The 16,898-nt window shown below is 35.4% G+C and overlaps 1 protein-coding gene across 2 annotated transcripts in view; it reads right to left on the bottom strand.

Moving 5' to 3' along the window:
- ANGPT1 (angiopoietin 1) overlaps positions 1-16,898 on the bottom strand; it is a 240,702-nt gene that overhangs the window by 178,012 nt on the left and 45,792 nt on the right. The gene's annotated exons all lie outside the window — the stretch shown is intronic.

The following is a 16,898-nucleotide window of genomic DNA, read 5'->3' as shown; positions in this document are numbered from 1 at the left end:
GACACTAAGTGAGACACTCCCAAGGAGCTCTCTTTCTTAGAGATGTTTGTTAACCCAGCAGGAAGAGTCTGCAATGAAATGCTTCTTACTTCAGGGTTAATTATTTGTCTTTTCTCCCCAAAGCCAATGGGAGCTTGAAGAAGTATGAAAGCCTATTGCTGAATTCCAAGAGCGCAAAAAGAATCAACTCTGCTGGATCCCTAGCAACTAGTTGGTTTTGGATTGTTTTTGTCTTGGTGAGGGAAAAATTGCTGGAGTATGGTCACAGAATAGTCATTGTTTTATAGAGTAAAGGGGGTTCTCTATAGATTATATTATTTTTGAAATTCAGGCCTTCACAAATCTTTTGTTTTAGGACACTCTGACAGTATGGTGGTGTGTTAAGATCTACATAAAAGTGAAAGCAATAAAGAGGTAACACAAAAAACCACACACCTGGGTCAATAACTGGGTTGCATTTCATTTCTGAAAAAAGTATTCATTTTGCATGCGGACTATTTTTCATTTAAAGTAACAGGCTAGGTAGTCACATACATACATATAAATCAACTTCTTGGGTTAGAATCTTGCTTCTGGAATGTACTGAAAGAATTTATGTCCCTTTCTTTTTTGTTTTAGAATTAAAATTTTTAGCTTCATTTTATAGAAAAAAAGTCCTTCAAGGCATTTTTAACTCTTAAGGTAATACTTAATGTTGGGGAATCTCACAAAAGTCATGAATATAACAATAAGGTAAAAGTAAGTTTACTATTTTTTCAATCGAAAATCAATTTTTTGACCAAAAATTTTTTGACCAAAAATGGTCATTATGGGGTCCTTATAATATTTCAAAGACTGCTATGCGGTTTTGTCTGTAACATCTTCAGGCTAATTGTTAAGCACTCACTGCGCACTCTGTAGTGTCTTGCCCCATTTTACTATCATATTTGACAGGTGTCAGGTTGACATGCCTCAGTTCCCACTAGATTTTATGCTCCTTGAGGGCAGAGCTCATGCCTATTCACTCTTCCTTATCTGGAATTTAAATATTCTTCTTAGATTGCATCTGTCTTTGTGGCAAACTAAATAATGGCCTCTCCAGGGGCGCCTGGGTGGCTCAGTCGGTTAAGCGTCCGACTTCAGCTCAGGTCATGATCTCACGGTTCGTGAGTTCGAGCCCCGCGTCGGGCTCTGTGCTGACAGCTCAGAGCCTGGAGCCTGTTTCAGATTCTGTGTCTCCCTCTCTCTCTGACCCTCCCCTGTCATGCTCTGTCTCTCTCTGTCTCAAAAATAAATAAACGTTAAAAAAAATTAAAAAAAAAATAATGGCCTCTCCAAAGATGTCCACATCTTAAACCTCAGGACCTATGAGTCTATTACCTTATATGGTAAAATGGTAAAATGAATTTTGCAAATGTAATTAGATTAACGATCTTGGGATGGAGTGGTTATCCTGGATTATCAGGGTGGGCCCAATGTAATCACAGGGGGCTTAAGAAGAGGGAGGCAGGAAGAACAGCATCAGTAGGAAAACATATAACTATAGAAGCAAGAGGATGGAGTGATAAGAGAAAGTAGTAAGAAAGACAAGGATTGCAGGTGGCCTTTGGGAGCTGAAAAACGCAAGAAAACGGATTCTCATCTCAGGGTCTCCACAAGGAACCAGACCAGCTAAAATCTTGACTAGGTTTGTAGTATTTTATTATAGCCACAATATGGAACTAATAGAGTCTGTTATTATTTGGTGCAATACAATCATCTATTCCTCTTTAGTTTTCCTTTGATGAACCTTGTGGTGTCACATCTTCTTAGAACAGGCAGAATGTGAGCAGTGAAAACTCTTGGGCTTTTAAAAGTCAAACTTCCTGGGTTCAAATCTTGGCTCTGTACTAATTAGCTGCCTGACTTCAGTATCCTTTAAACTCTCAAACCCCAGTCTCATTGGTAAAATGGGAATAATAGTAGTTCTTACATCAGATGGATGGTTTTCCTTTGAGAAACAGGTTGGGTGTGTGTGTGTGTGTGTGTGTGTGTGTGTGTGTGTGTGTGTGTGTTTAGCACATCATTAGTATATGGTAATTGGTCAGTGATTTTGTTTTTTAATAGAAAATGTAAGTATAGAAATATTGACTGTCTAAATAAAGCATCTTAGAAAAACATAGATTGTAGTTAGAAGTCACTTGTTGCTTTGTCTACAAAACATATGTGAGGAGGAATTTCCTGAGGGTTTAATTTTCTGACAGGCTTGGTAACTGAGGACAGATCCAGAAAACACTGTTAAGTTAGGCCAAGATGATTGCAACGTTACTCTGGCTGTGTCTGAGTAAATGTGGTTTCCTTCACCTAGCATCTTCTCCGAGGTCTCTGGAGCCTTGCACGTGCCACACCTCTTCTGCCAGCAATGTCTTCCTCCATCCTACAACTGCTAACCTGCAATCTCTATGAAGTCTTTCTGACTCCTCAAGCTCCCAGTTATGAACTCTTAATTCTCCCTATAGGTTCTTCAGGGAAACTGCTATTTATTTTTTATCTCAGAGTATCATGCTAGGCACCAAGGATACAATTCAAGAAATGCAAAGACTAGATTATCTGATAAATCAGTTTTTGAGGGTGATCTAGTGATTTGAGTTACTTTAAACATAATACACTGCCCCAATTACAATTACCTTATAAATTTGTCTTAAAATCAACTTTCTCAGCCCCTATATTTTTAATTAATTAATTACTTAATTAGAGAGAGAGAGAGAGAAACATCAGGGGAGAGGAGCAGGGAGGGAAAGAGAGAGAGAGTGAAAAAGAGACAGTCCCAAGCTGGCTCCACACTGAGTGTGGAGCCAGAAAGGGGCTTGATCCCATGACCTGAGCTGAAATCAAGAGTCAAACACTTAACCTACTGATCCACCCAGATGCCCCCAATATTTTAATTTAATGAGGAATTATATTGGTACATATTTCAGTAAACTCTAGCAAATCAATCAAGCATAGATGTTGCTTTGAGAAAAAAATCATAGAACCTCTCAAGTAACACAATGAATTACAGTAAAAGCATAGCACTGAAAACTTCTTACTGTGTGATAGATGTAATGATGTTTAAGATTTTTTTTTTAATTTATGGAAAGGTTACACAATTAAAACAATTAACTATAAAATCCTTTAAAAACAAATCAATTTCACTTTACCCAGGGACATTATAAGGTATAAATAAATCTTATTCTAAATAAATTATTTTGGGAGAATTCTATAATGATGCTATAATGTAAGTCAGGTGCGACAACAGCATTTACTTGTCTGCTAAATTTTCTGAAATATAGCTTTCTAAGGAAAGCAAGGGATGTCTGCACAAGTGTTTAACTCACCTGTCAGATTTTAAATAAAGTGTTTAATATGTATTAGACATTTCATAATGCTGTTAATGACATTTATTTCAAGGGAGATACATATTTATACAGAGAGAAAGATGAGAATTGCTATGTCTCACTATGTGCTTTATGGAATCTCCTGCTTTAACTGTACTTTTTATGTATGCATTCGTTTCTGTAAGCATTCCTTACATTTTCCAATTTATAATTCTTGTCTTTACAAAGAAAGGTCTTATAAAAACAATAATGTATTTGTTAAAAAACCTTCAGCTTAATAAATATTAATATTTCACATGTGGAATAGTTCCATATTTTTCTCCATTTTTTAAGATACTTTTTAAGCACTGAACTTTCTTAAATTTTTTTTTCAACGTTTATTTCTTTTTGGGACAGAGAGAGACAGAGCATGAGCGGGGGAGGGGCAGAGAGAGAGGGAGACACAGAATCGGAAACAGGCTCCAGGCTCTGAGCCATCAGCCCAGAGCCTGACGCGGGGCTCGAACTCCCGGACCGCGAGATCGTGACCTGGCTGAAGTCGGGCACTTAACCGACTGCGCCACCCAGGCACCCCTAAGCACTGAACTTTCTTAAATAGTGGTTGAGTATTGCCCAATTTATGAGGATGTAGGGGAAATTAACGTTTTTTTTAATGATTTAAAATACAGAGTTGATAAAGGGGGAAAAATAGTCAAAGCGAATTTCAGACTTTTTATTTAGTGCTGCGTGATTTTTTTTTATTACCACAAAGCCCAGTGGCCACCAAGTGGCAATAAATGTTGGGGAAGGAACATTCTATTACAAGTGGGTTGGAAAATGGAGAATTCTTCCCTGAGTTCTTCCCCAAGAAACCAGATCTGCCTTGTGAAATAGTTCTGCGGCTTTCAAAATCCTATGCAGAGAACGGGCATATTCAGGCACAGTGTTCAACTAGGTTATTAATAAAGAGATATAGAGTAAAAGATTAAAAGTAAAAAGATTGCCTCAGTCCCCTGTCATGCGAGATGAAAAAGAAAACTGTACAAATAAAGACAATGGGCAATATTTTTCTCACTGGAAAACCAGTGGATTAAAAAAAAAAAACTATCTTTTAAGTCCTTTCAGCTATTAGAGTTTATGATTTTAAATGGATGAAACAGTATATTAAATTCCATCATAAGCCAGACTTCTAGGACCAACTCTACAAAAAACAAATCTTATCTTGTTAATGCTTTTTCTTATCTCAAATTGTAAGTTTCAATAGATACATTGGTACAAAAGGGACACACACGCACACAAACACAATACCAAGTACTTCTGACTAAAGAGTTCGAAGTGTATGTTTCATCTAGATGTTAGAGCGATTCCAGGTCCAACAATCTTCAAAGGCAGGTTTTCAAAGATTCCCTTAACCATTCACGAACTCATACATTCTTTATTAAGCTCCTACTATATAACAGATATGGTGAAAGGTGATAGGAACACGTAACTAATTATGACATAGTCATCATCCTTCTATATAATAAATTTGAAGTAAAAATACAATATTAAGTGAGTACAAATGGAAAAAGAGGCAACCTCATTGAGGAAAGGATGCATCTTGGAGAAGGGATCATAGAAGCATTTAAGTTATTGTCCAAATAATAAGATTTCATGTATGAGTAGGGAGAAATGAGATAGCATTACGCAGGGAGGTAACAGACTTAGCAAAGACCTGGATGTGTGATGTGCTTGGAAGATTTTTAGAACAGTGAGAGGTGTGGCATGTCTAACAGGCCAGGTGGGAATGTGAGCCGCACAAGCCATGAGATAGAAAAAAACAGGCTGCAAAAAAAAAAAAAAAAATTAAAAAAAAGAAAAAAACAGTCTGCACTAAATACATGCTAGAGAGTTTGGACTTCACTGTATGAACAGTTTGAAATCATGGAAGGTTTTTAAGCAGAGGATTTGAAATAACTCCTCTTGGAGTTGGGAAAAGAGAATGAAGGAGATGAAGATATAGAATGATTGGGGCCAATGAGATCAAAGTCCAAGAGAAAGATCTTAAGAACATGAATTTAGTAGAGGAGACGAAAGAGTAAAGAGACTTCCTCCCCTACATCCCAAGAGTCAACTCAGCTAATACAAACTTCTAAAGAGATACAAAACCTCAAATATCAATCTAAGGTTGCAGGCTGGCCTAGTATTGGCCCTGAGTAGATGGCAGTGATTTGTAATTAGTGTACTAAAGTTAAAAACTAAACTCTTATGGCTTCTGTTTTTGTTAGACTGATAATGTTTAGTTGTAAATATGTGCCCCATTAGTTTAGAAGATAAACTATTTGCAAATGTTTTGTTCCCCCAAAGTGGTAAACATTTCCCCTGAATCATATTTGAACTCTTAGTTGTTTAGCAAATCCATTTAGTTGTGGCGAATGCCAAGTTAAACCACAATGAAACTCATTCAAGAATCACTTTTACTTACCGAAGTGTGTATGAAAGAGATGTATTTGTTCCCCCTTTATTTACTCTCTATTCACAATGTGGAATGGCAGATGGATATGAAAATAATGTTATAGTGGCTGGGGTTGGAAATGGGAAATGACTGCAAATGGGCAAAAGGGATCTTTTGGGAGTGACAGAAAGGTTCTGAAATTAGATTGCGGTGCTGTATGCGCAACTCTACAAATTTACTAAAAGTCATTGACCTGTACACTTAAAATGGGTGAATTTTATCGCATGCAGATTATATTTCATTAAATCTGTTAAGGATATTATTGAAGTACATTTATTATGGATTTTAAATCTGCTAACTGTGATGGTAAAACCTATAGTCATTTATTTAGTAACAATTCATAGAGAAATTACTAGGAACAGGTAGGTTCCTGGACAAATGTTTCTCAAAATTTAATGTGTTTAAGAATTATCAGTGAATAGTAAATACAGATTCTAATTTGGTAGATCTGGGTCTGGGTCCATAATTCTACTAATTTAACAAACCTCAGGTGATGCCATAAGCTGGCAGAAAAATACATCCTGGTGTCACAGCTCTAGGACCTGGGAATATAGCAGGGAAAAGGAAAGCAATTCCTTGTTTCCATGGAGCTGGCTTCCTAGGCCAACAGCAAACAAGAAAACAAATAAAAGCTCAAGATAGTTTCTCATTTATATTACACATAACATTGAAAACAACCCTATGATTCAACATCCCTTCAAAATATTTGTAATTGCTGTCTCACAGGTGTCAGGCATTGTGACAGGCAGAGGAGACACAGTTGTGAATAAACCACAGTTTTTGATCTCGTGGAATTAACAATCTAGTGCTAGATTCATTTCACCCTCAAAACAACCCTTAGAGGCATGTAATAGGATTCTCTTGATTTGACAGAAGCAGAGGCCACACAGCTCATATCAGTGCTTGGTCTCAAAACCAAGACTTCATCTCAATGCCATGTTAAACTATATTCTCCTTAATTTCATTGTTATATTTAAGAAATGAGAAATTTAGATTGCATTTACTATCACAGAATACTATGTTTGTTTGGACTTTGGTGCCCTTGGTAAGTTGGGTTCTTTGTACAGTCTGTTAACATGGCTCTCTCCTCTTTCTGGGTCTCATGTTATGAAAGCACTCTTGCGCTTATACGGAAGATGGTTGCTTAGGGCCACATTTCTTTCTCTTCTTCGCGACCAGTTTCAGCAACCTTCTGAAAATCTATTTTTATTCTCCTCTCCTGGCAATTTGGAGTTCATCTTCATTTATTATTTGCAGATGTACTTCTCATGCTACTTATTTCCTTTTTTCATCTCACTAATGATGTAATTAAACAAATTAGAATCCAAAAATGACCCACTGAGGACAACTCCTCAGATGCAGTGCTCATTTAATGTTAATCATCCAGTTCTCCAATGGAAGGTCTCAGCTTAATGTGATCATACTGGGGTGCAAGAAAAATCCATTGCCATTTACACAAGGATGTAAATTCCTACATACATATGGGGGAAATATTTGAAATTCAACAACTTATTTGCATGAATATGAACAACGATGAAAATTTAAAATGGGAAATTATATGCTAGTATATGTTTGAACATTTAATAGTAGCCAACATTTAGTGAACATAAGTCTATAATTTATATTACTTGTATCTCTAATTTAAAAAGTCATCTTCCAGTATAGCTCCATTTTCCACCCTAATCATCACCAGCACCACTATTTTGAAGGCCTGAAACTGAGAGCCAGTGAGGCAAGAGGATATCTCTGTAACTGTCTCTCCAAAGCTCATGTATTTTTCTAATATTATACCCTCCCATTTTATATCACTTTAATTAATACTTTTAATTTTTGGTTGTCATCTTAACTGGCCTATTAATAAACTAATCATGCTACCCTTCTAATTTGGGATATGAAACTTCTCAGTACTCTTCCAAAAATACTCAATTTGGAGAATGTGAACAAGAGGATGTCTCCCCAAGGAACAGTTGACTCTACAAGAACCAGTAATTTGATCTGGCCTATTACAGAGAGATGTTAGTGCTTACCTTGAAAAAAAGTTTTGTGAAACAAATTCCAGGTTTTAGTAAGCTGAAGGGAAATAAAAAAAAAAAAGAATAATAAAAAAAAAGACTCAAGTATGTAAATGTTCTGTAGTATTTGAATAACTATGGTTTCAAGACAATTATTTTAAATACACAAATCTGGTTTTAATGGCCATGCTTAGAAGATGGGCAGAGTGCTAAATGTGTAAGTAATTATGAACTTGGCACAGTAGCTCTGTTTATTTTAAGCTCTCTTTTGCTGCTTTGGTTGAGGATGTTTACTTAACCAGACTCTATTAAACATGCTAAAAACATTATTGCAGAGTTTGTCTTTGTGAGCACTTTTAATTGACAAGCTACAGAAGCAATAAATCATCAGGCATAGTAGATGATGGCATGGGGCTAGAGCAGAAACAAAGAAGACAGGCAGGTATCTTTTAATCTTGAACCAAAAATAAATAAATAAAAAAGAAAACTCAATTGAAATAAGTGTTTCTGAAAAGCAAAGGACTGATAGTACTGGAGACTAATGTCTTCTATTTACCAGACACCAGGCCCTGTGTAGGAAACTGCTGGAGGCAGAAGCTCTCCAGCATGCTTCCACCCACTGGAAGTAGATGATTAAGCCCTCTCTGCTGTCAGGAAAATCCCATGCTGGTAACTACTGTGTGAGATTCAGCCTCTAACTCCCTACTCAACTCAGTTACTTTAAGAGTGTGAAAAGTTCCTAACACCTTAACCATCCACAACGCTAAAGGCTAGGAAAGACGGAAACTCTTGGGTGTGTTTCACAGTGCCGGGACAAGGAGCTGAGAAATCATAGAAACTTTGGTCAATAATGACCCACGTGGAAACCTAGTTTTTTAGCTTTACTACAATTTCTTTTCCTTCCCCTCCTTCTCTCTCTCCTCCTTTCTCCTTTTCCTCTTTGTTACCGTCTTCATCTTCTTTGTTGTCTCTATCTTTACTCGTCTATCTGGTGGGGGGCGGGGGGAGGGCTTAATTTCATTTAAATAATTTCAGTGGTATTTCCTGATGAAGATTTTTAGCTGTATAAAACGTATTTAAAATACTTACTGAAAATAATTTGATCATTTTTATGCGCAATGTTACTATGTCAGGTTCTCACAAATTAAGTTCACAGTAAAGAGGCGGTGGTTTTATTCTAAACATGGGAACTAAAGAATTTTTGCCATATACTGCAATTATTTACCAAAATATTTTTTTAAAGTCAGTGAATAGGCAAGCAGGAAAAAAAATGTTTATCTTGACTATTTACATAATTCTCAACCTGATAGAGATTTTAGGCCATGACTACCACAGAAATTATCTAATGTGTTCTTTTGAAGTTTGTTGACAAAAACCACTCCAGACATAAATCTATTTTATGTGGTGTGTGGTCTTGGAGGGAAAAAAATATGTCTTATTGAGCTGAAAAAATGGGCATCCTAAAATAGCCCTACCAAGTTTATAGCAGGAATATATTGATAAATAAAATAATTAACATGGGAGAATGGTTATAGGCTACATCTTTTTTAAAAGGCAGCATACGGTATTAATTAATGAACAAAATGAACATTTTTTAAATTTCTTTTTATTGAAGTATAGTTGACACAATATTACGTTGGTTTCAGATGTATAGCATAATGATTTGATAAATCTACACATTATGCTATGCTCACCAGAAGTATGGCTACCATCTGTCACTATACAAAAAGTGCACATTTTTAAATGAAGTTTAAAATGAAATGAATTTGGGGCGCCCGGGTGGCTCAGTTGGTTAAGCGTCCGACTTCGGCTCAGGTCATGATCTCACAGTCCATGAGTTTGAGCCCCTCGTCGGGCTCTGTGCTGACAGCTTGGAGCCTGGAGCCTGTTTCAGATTCTGTGTCTCCCTCTCTCTCTGACCCTCCCCCGTTCATGCTCTGTCTCTCTCTGTCTCAAAAAAAAATGTTAAAAAAAATTTTTTTTAAATAAAATGAAATGAATTTTGGGAGGACCCAAATGCAATATATTATTATATAAAAATTTTCACATATATAGGGTCTCTCATGCACCACGAATACTGTTTATAATAGAGTTTAACATTTAAATATAAATTTTTATGTCAGTAACCACAGTACCACTTATTTATGAGAAATAAAGGAATGTCTAGATGCATATAATCACTTGGTCTTATAGGATGCCATTTAGGAAACTGCTAGGCTCTTCAAATACCGGAATTAACGCCATTAATTTAGAAACAATTAAATATAGATTTCATTATGAGCAATGGAACTAAGAACTAGGGCTTCAGAGTCATACAAACCTTGGGGGAAGCTACTTAACCTCTTCTAACCCTAGGCCTTCATCTGTAAAAAGGTGATAATAATTTCATTGTACAAAATTTTCAAGACTACAGTTAACAATACTATATTGTGCATCTGAAAGTCGCTAACAGAATTCGTCTTAAAAGTCCTCACCACACACACACAAGATTGTAACTATGTGCAGTGACAGATGTATTAACTGACCTTATTGTAGTAATCATTTCACAATATATACACGTATCAAATCATTATGTTTAAACCTTAAACTTATATAATGTTATATGTCAATTATATCCCAATAAAGCTGGAAAAAAATATCAATACTTAAATGAGATAATTTATGTCATGGCCTATGTCCAGCACCTAAATGTACTCAACAAAAACTAATTTCTTTACCTCAGGAAGTAGGAGTACTCTTCCCAAAGATAAGAATCATGTTCCATCTATGTTTATAGCTGTCAAAATGCCTAACAGAGCATCTTACACAAGTAGATATTCAACAAAATCTGTAGGAAGAAGTAAGAAGAGAAGAAAGGTTCTAATCCCAAACCAACTGCTGATTTAGGACGAGAGACAAAACTTACATAAGTAAATATTTATGTTTGAAATTTACATACAAAAATAAATACCACCCTAAAGGCACATACCACTACTAAATTACTGGAGTCAGAAAAGGAGTTTGTCTTGCTGCTCAAAAGGCATTTGAATAAAAGGATTCTTTGGCTCTTCATAGTGTTCATAAAAAAAAAAAAAAAAAAGGAATGAATACAGGAAGTCAGGCTCACTAGGAGGCCCTTAAAATAACCTGGGTGTACAGGGCATGGACCAGACTGACGCTGTGGGAATGCAGAACACAGGAATTAAAAAAAATGAGTAGGAATCAGCAGAATTTAGACCATCCTGGAGATGGTAAGTAAATGGGAATGGGCAGGGAATGCCCAGGGTTTCTGCCTAGAAATGATACAAAGGGAAAGCAGAATAGATAGGCTAAGGGGAGACCATGAATTCCTTTCTTTTTATTTTTTTAAGCATGTTTAGATTTAGGTGATGGCAGGACATCTAAGTAAAGATGTTCCATAAACAGAAAGAAATCTTGACTGAGAAGAATATAAAAGGTCAGGGCAGAAGAGGAAGATCTGGAAATTGTCTGCATAGAGGTGGGTGGTAAATAAAATTGAGTGCTCAAGCATCCTGACTTGCTTAGAGGACATGAGCTGCAAAACACAGGAGATTATAAAAAACCTTTCTTAATTTAATTACATTAATTTTTCCAAGTATTTCTGGATTCTCCCTGGGGTTAATATATTACCAAATTTTACATACTTACCACTGAGAGCTAAAAGACACTTGAGAGATTTCTGATTCAATTCCTTCATTTTACAGAAAGGCAGAAGCCCAGAGGTGTGAGGAGACATGCTCAAGGTAAGTGAGCAAATAAGTTTCCATTTGTTCATTCATTCAGTAAGTACAAGTATGCAGATATAGAGGACTGCAAATATGGGATGATTTAAAATTTTATCTTGATGTGTTCCTATTTACAAATTGTCAATCCTTTATGATTGTAATATAGTCATACTTGTGCTAAGTTAAAGTATGTAAGTGTAAAGTATACTTTAAATGACTGACCCAAAGGCATATAAACTACCATAACTGGGAAACCAAAGGTTTTCTCCAAACATTAATATGTCTTTCAAAAAACAATAGGCTAATGGTACTGAAACATAATCACATTTAGAAACACTTTCCCATTCTAGTTGGAGTAAGTCAGAAAAACCCATAGGTAATGTAAGATGCTTTCTAAACTTCTATTTGAGGACATATGAGATCCCCATTTTTTTAAATGGGAATCCATTTAATTAATTAATTAATTAATTTGCAGCCATATTATATGCTTAATTTGAAATGTATAAAGTAGCACTTCAAACTAGAGAAAAAAAAGTAAACATTCCAAGTCACTTTTTAGATAATGTATAAAAAACCAAAGGGGAAAAAATGAATAAATATAACAGAAACCCACCATGGCTATAATCTAAGCTTTCAGTTGCTTAATCAGAAAATCACTCAATTAATTTCTTGGTAGTTACCCTAACTTCATGCCCCTTTCTCAACTGACAATAGCCAGAATGAAAAAACAAACAAACAAACAAAAAAGGTGGCAGTGGGGGCAAAGAATTCATTAAACTCTAAGTTTACATTTGATTGTTTTTCGGTAATAGACAATGAAGTGGTTATAAAGCCTATGACTGAATATGACCAATGAGAGAAAACTGATTAGCTCTGTAGCAAGTGTAGTCTATCTTTATCTCTTTGGAAAATTCTTTCACAGAATGTTTCCTTGCAACTTACACATACATATTAGTTCATATTCTAGCCCTAAAGACCTTTCAAAGCAATTGAAATAGTTCCTGTGCCCTAGTAATCTTTTTAATATTTGAAGAAAGTTACCAAATTCCCTGAGTTTCTTTGTACCCTGGTCATTCCTCTAATGAATTATCCTAAGCATCTTGCTCTATTGTTTTTTCTCCACAGAATCTGCTCCTGTTCACTTTGGACTTTCTTTAACATGGCACAGCATCATAGAGTAGACAGGAAGCCATTTCAGGAGATCTTTATTTAAATCTCTGCTTGTTCACAAGCAGTCTGTTTGACCTTATACAATTTATTTAGCCTCTTGAGCCTCAGTTTTCTTATCTGTCAGATTTGAAATAAGAATAATAATCTCAGAGTCCTGTTGTGATGACAAGATGAGATCATACGTGGTCCAATGTCTGGCCTACCTCTCATCAAAACCACACCTCTAATAGGTGTCAGATCTTTTTAGGTAAAAAGAGGAGTCCCATCACCTCTTAGACTTATATATCATATATTAGCTGGAAACCCAGGAGAATTGAAAGTGTACTTAAATACTTGCATGTTGCACATGTGTGAAACCCCTTCAAATATCAAAAAAGTATGAGCTCCTTCTTTTCTGAAAAGATTTCCTTCTGTAAGACAATGGTAGTAGCTCTTAGATAAGTTTGATATTTCTTATATAATAACCCTCATTCCATATCTTCTAGCTTCCTTGTTCTCGTATCCCAAAGATAGTCATTTCAGCTTATTGCTCTGAACGATGGCAATGATTGCATTTCAACACACGCACACACACACACAGACACACACACACACACACACACACACACACACACACGGTTTGATATAGAAGTACTGCTGAAACTATGCCTAAATTTCACTGTGTCCCATGAGCCCCAGTAATTGAGCCTGTTAAGCATCTGCCTGTAAGAAGGTGCTACATTTTTTTTTTCATAGGGCAAATAAGAAAACATTCTTTTAGCTACACTCATATTTCTGGTAACATCTGCACAATGTCTTCATGTCAGAGACCAGAATTAAATATTCTTTCCCTAATGCAGAGTGCACAGCCCAGTCTTTATTTCAAACTCCTCAAGTCTCATTCTCTATTAAGCATATTCCAATCATCTACCAACATAATAGATCATTTCTTTTTTGTACTCCCATTTTCTATTTCATTGACTTCTATGAGAGCATCTATACAACTTAAAAACTCTAATTTGTTTATCTAGCTCTTTAGACCATGAACTTTCTGAGGGCAGAGAAAATGTCCTAGTCATCCCAAAGGCCTAGAACAGTATCTAGCTCAACATATTTTCCCTTCTCCAGTGAATCTCTTTGGTTCTTATGGCAAAATTATGTGATGGAAAGACTGGTACTAGAATTTAGGAGGCTTGGGTCTCAGTCCTTGTTCTGTTTCTTAATTAGCTATTAATCAATGTCTTTAAGAAAGGTAATTAACTTCTAGAGGCATCTAAAATAAGACGGCTGGGCTAAGTCATCTTTAACATTTTCCTTGCATTGAAAATTCTGACTCTCAGAACTCAAGTATTGATGATGTAATTTATAATGTGTGAGAATAATAAACAATCTTTGAGAGTACATAAGTACACCATTCTAACCAAAATAAAATGAGATTAGGTCACAAGTATATCACTGAACATGAAGTTACCATATAGAAGAACACAAAATGAACTCTCGTTAAAGTCTTCTCTCAAATTTTAAGTACAGATTCGGACTATTTGGGTATAATTTAGTATGCTTGATGGCAATGGCATTCATTAGGAGTCCCCAAGAGTGAGTGTCCTTATAGATTCATTTAAATTGCTCTCAGTATATCCCCTGTGAAGAGAGAATCTGGCTCTGCGTGTCCATGGGTTATGTGTGGGTTCACCATGTCTGAATCACTGGCACCAGTGTCTACTGCCAAACAGAAATCCCTAGATCTCAAACTATTAAGTGTTGAGCAAGATATTTAGCAACACTGGGAATTCTGAAAGTACATATTACTTTGGCTTAGGATACCTAGGGGAAAGAACAGGTTTTTTATTATTAAACTGAACCTTGAACATCATTATCTTTCACATGGAAACTAGACACAGTTAATGAGGAAAAAGCAAATCACTCACTTTCCAAGGATACATTTTCAGATTGAGATAATATGTCAACCTTCTGTTTCTGTCAGTTGGCTCAAGTGTTTGTAGAACAATATTACTGAGCGCTCCAATAGGGTCAACATTCTAGCATTAGGTCTTACTCCTTATTCTCAGTGATAAATGAAACAGCTCTGTAAATATATAAGAATGTTTTGCATAGAGAGGTAAATTTTTATGCGTTTGTCATCAATAATATCTAAAAGAATCTTTAAAATTTGGTTAAGTCAAGCTGATATGGAATAGAAAAAGACGTACAAAGACATACAAACTGACAGGGTTTCCTTAATATTTATGAGTTTAACAGTAATACTCCTCAGTCTAAGATTCCAGCATTATTCTTGTTACTTTACAACATTTATGAGAGTGAAAAATCATTTAGCCTGACCATGCACATTAGAACAGTGATTTGTAGAGCAGATGATGGCTATTAATTTATCATGGAAGATAAATTATGCTTCTCTCTTTCTGAGGAGCAGAGCACTCCAGAGACTAAATAACAAACCAAAACCCTGGTGAGTGAACCATAAAGGGGAAATCCAGCATGTCAAAGGGAGATTTACATCAAATTAACATATCTTGAGATGTTATTCTTCTTCCCTGCAGGGGTATTTCTGTCTAGACACCTAGGACTGGTCATTAGAATCAATGTACTTTCCCCTGAACAGAACTGACAGTACATACTAATTTGCAACCTCTAACTTTGCTTTTTCTACAGCAGTGCTCTCCCTGTACATGCTCTCCATAATGAGTTGCATCATATCCCCTGTCATATCAGAATCTTGTTTCTCACAGGCAGAAAGCTTCAGGAAGCAATTTACTGTCTTCTTCATTGGATTATCCATTTTGATGAATTCTGGTTTCATCAGAATCTCACTACTCAGTGGATATTTTTCATTTAAATTTTGTTTCCAAAATCAGGAGTATTTGGACACAATGGGAAGGAGAAAAAAAATGAAAATGAAGAAAAAAAATGTACATTCTTATCCTTATTTTTATCCTTTGGAGATGTCCCTGGGTCCTTAGAATTCCTTCAAACCATGTAATTCTTTACCTTATATAAGTTATGTATTATAATATCTTACTTCTTTCACAATAGATTATGAAGGATAATTGAATATGACTCTCTTTAATAGGCAAATGTCATTAAAATAAAAATCAGTGTAATAAGAATTCACTTGGAAATTTGAAGTTATAAAAAACTAAGAATCCAAATGTCTTTATAAAAATTAAATTGAAAATTTTAGCTATAAAAATATGTGATACTATAAATCTTTACTACAAACAATACAATATTTTAATTTGTAATTTGATCCTGACTGTAACTACTTTGAGGAAGCAGGTTGAAATAGTGATACAAATATGTGATCAGCTAAAATTTTAGCTGACTTTGGCAAAGTACCTTGGTTTCTTAAATATATACTATGGACCTCCTATAGTTGATTCTTTCTCAAATTCTACTTATGTTCATACAATAGGCAATCTATATGCAGATCAATGTCTGAGGACAAGCATCAATCAGAAATCAATACACTTTCAGTTAACTTTTATTGAGCATGTAGTCAAAATCCTACCAGGTCTTAGCAAGAGTAATCAGATATAATTTCTGTTTTCAAGTTCAGAATCTTTCAAAAAACAGATATGTAATCACAGAGCGGTATGCATGTTCTAAGGCAGCACTGTCCAATAAAAATCAACTGCAAACCATAAATGAGAATCCATATATATAATATTATAGTTTCTAGAGGACCACATTTCAAAAGTAAAAATTAAACAAGTGATATTAATTTTAAGAATATGTTTTACTTAGCCTAATATATCTAAAATATTACCATTTCACAAGTATATACATGTTTTGATGGTATGTTTTGTATATTTTTGTACTAAGCCTTGGAGTGACATGTGGATTTTACACTTGCAACATCTCAATTTGTACTAGCCACACTTCAACTGTACATATAGCTAGTAGCTATCATATTGGACAATACAGGAAAGAGCATACAAGTTCTGAGGGAACATGGAGGAAAAAAAAATTCTTCCTGGGCTATCAGGAAAATTGAACAATAGAGCTGACGTTTACATTTGGCCTGTAAAGATAAATAGGATTTTATTAGGCAAAGTGAGAATCTGAGTGTAGTCAGATTGTGAAGCTCTATATAAAGTTTGGATTTTGTCTTTAAGGTATGGTACACTCCAAGGCAAGGAGTAACAATCAGAGTTTCATTTTCAAAGCATAAATATTGACAGAATGG

This window comes from Lynx rufus, unplaced genomic scaffold (assembly GCF_022079265.1).
Source record: "Lynx rufus isolate CCGP_SWC_20201006 ecotype Redwood Valley unplaced genomic scaffold, mLynRuf1.p SCAF_26, whole genome shotgun sequence".
NCBI lineage: Eukaryota > Metazoa > Chordata > Mammalia > Carnivora > Felidae > Lynx > Lynx rufus.
The sequence above is the reverse complement of the archived record's forward strand: the minus strand, read 5'-3'. Positions and strand labels throughout refer to the sequence as shown.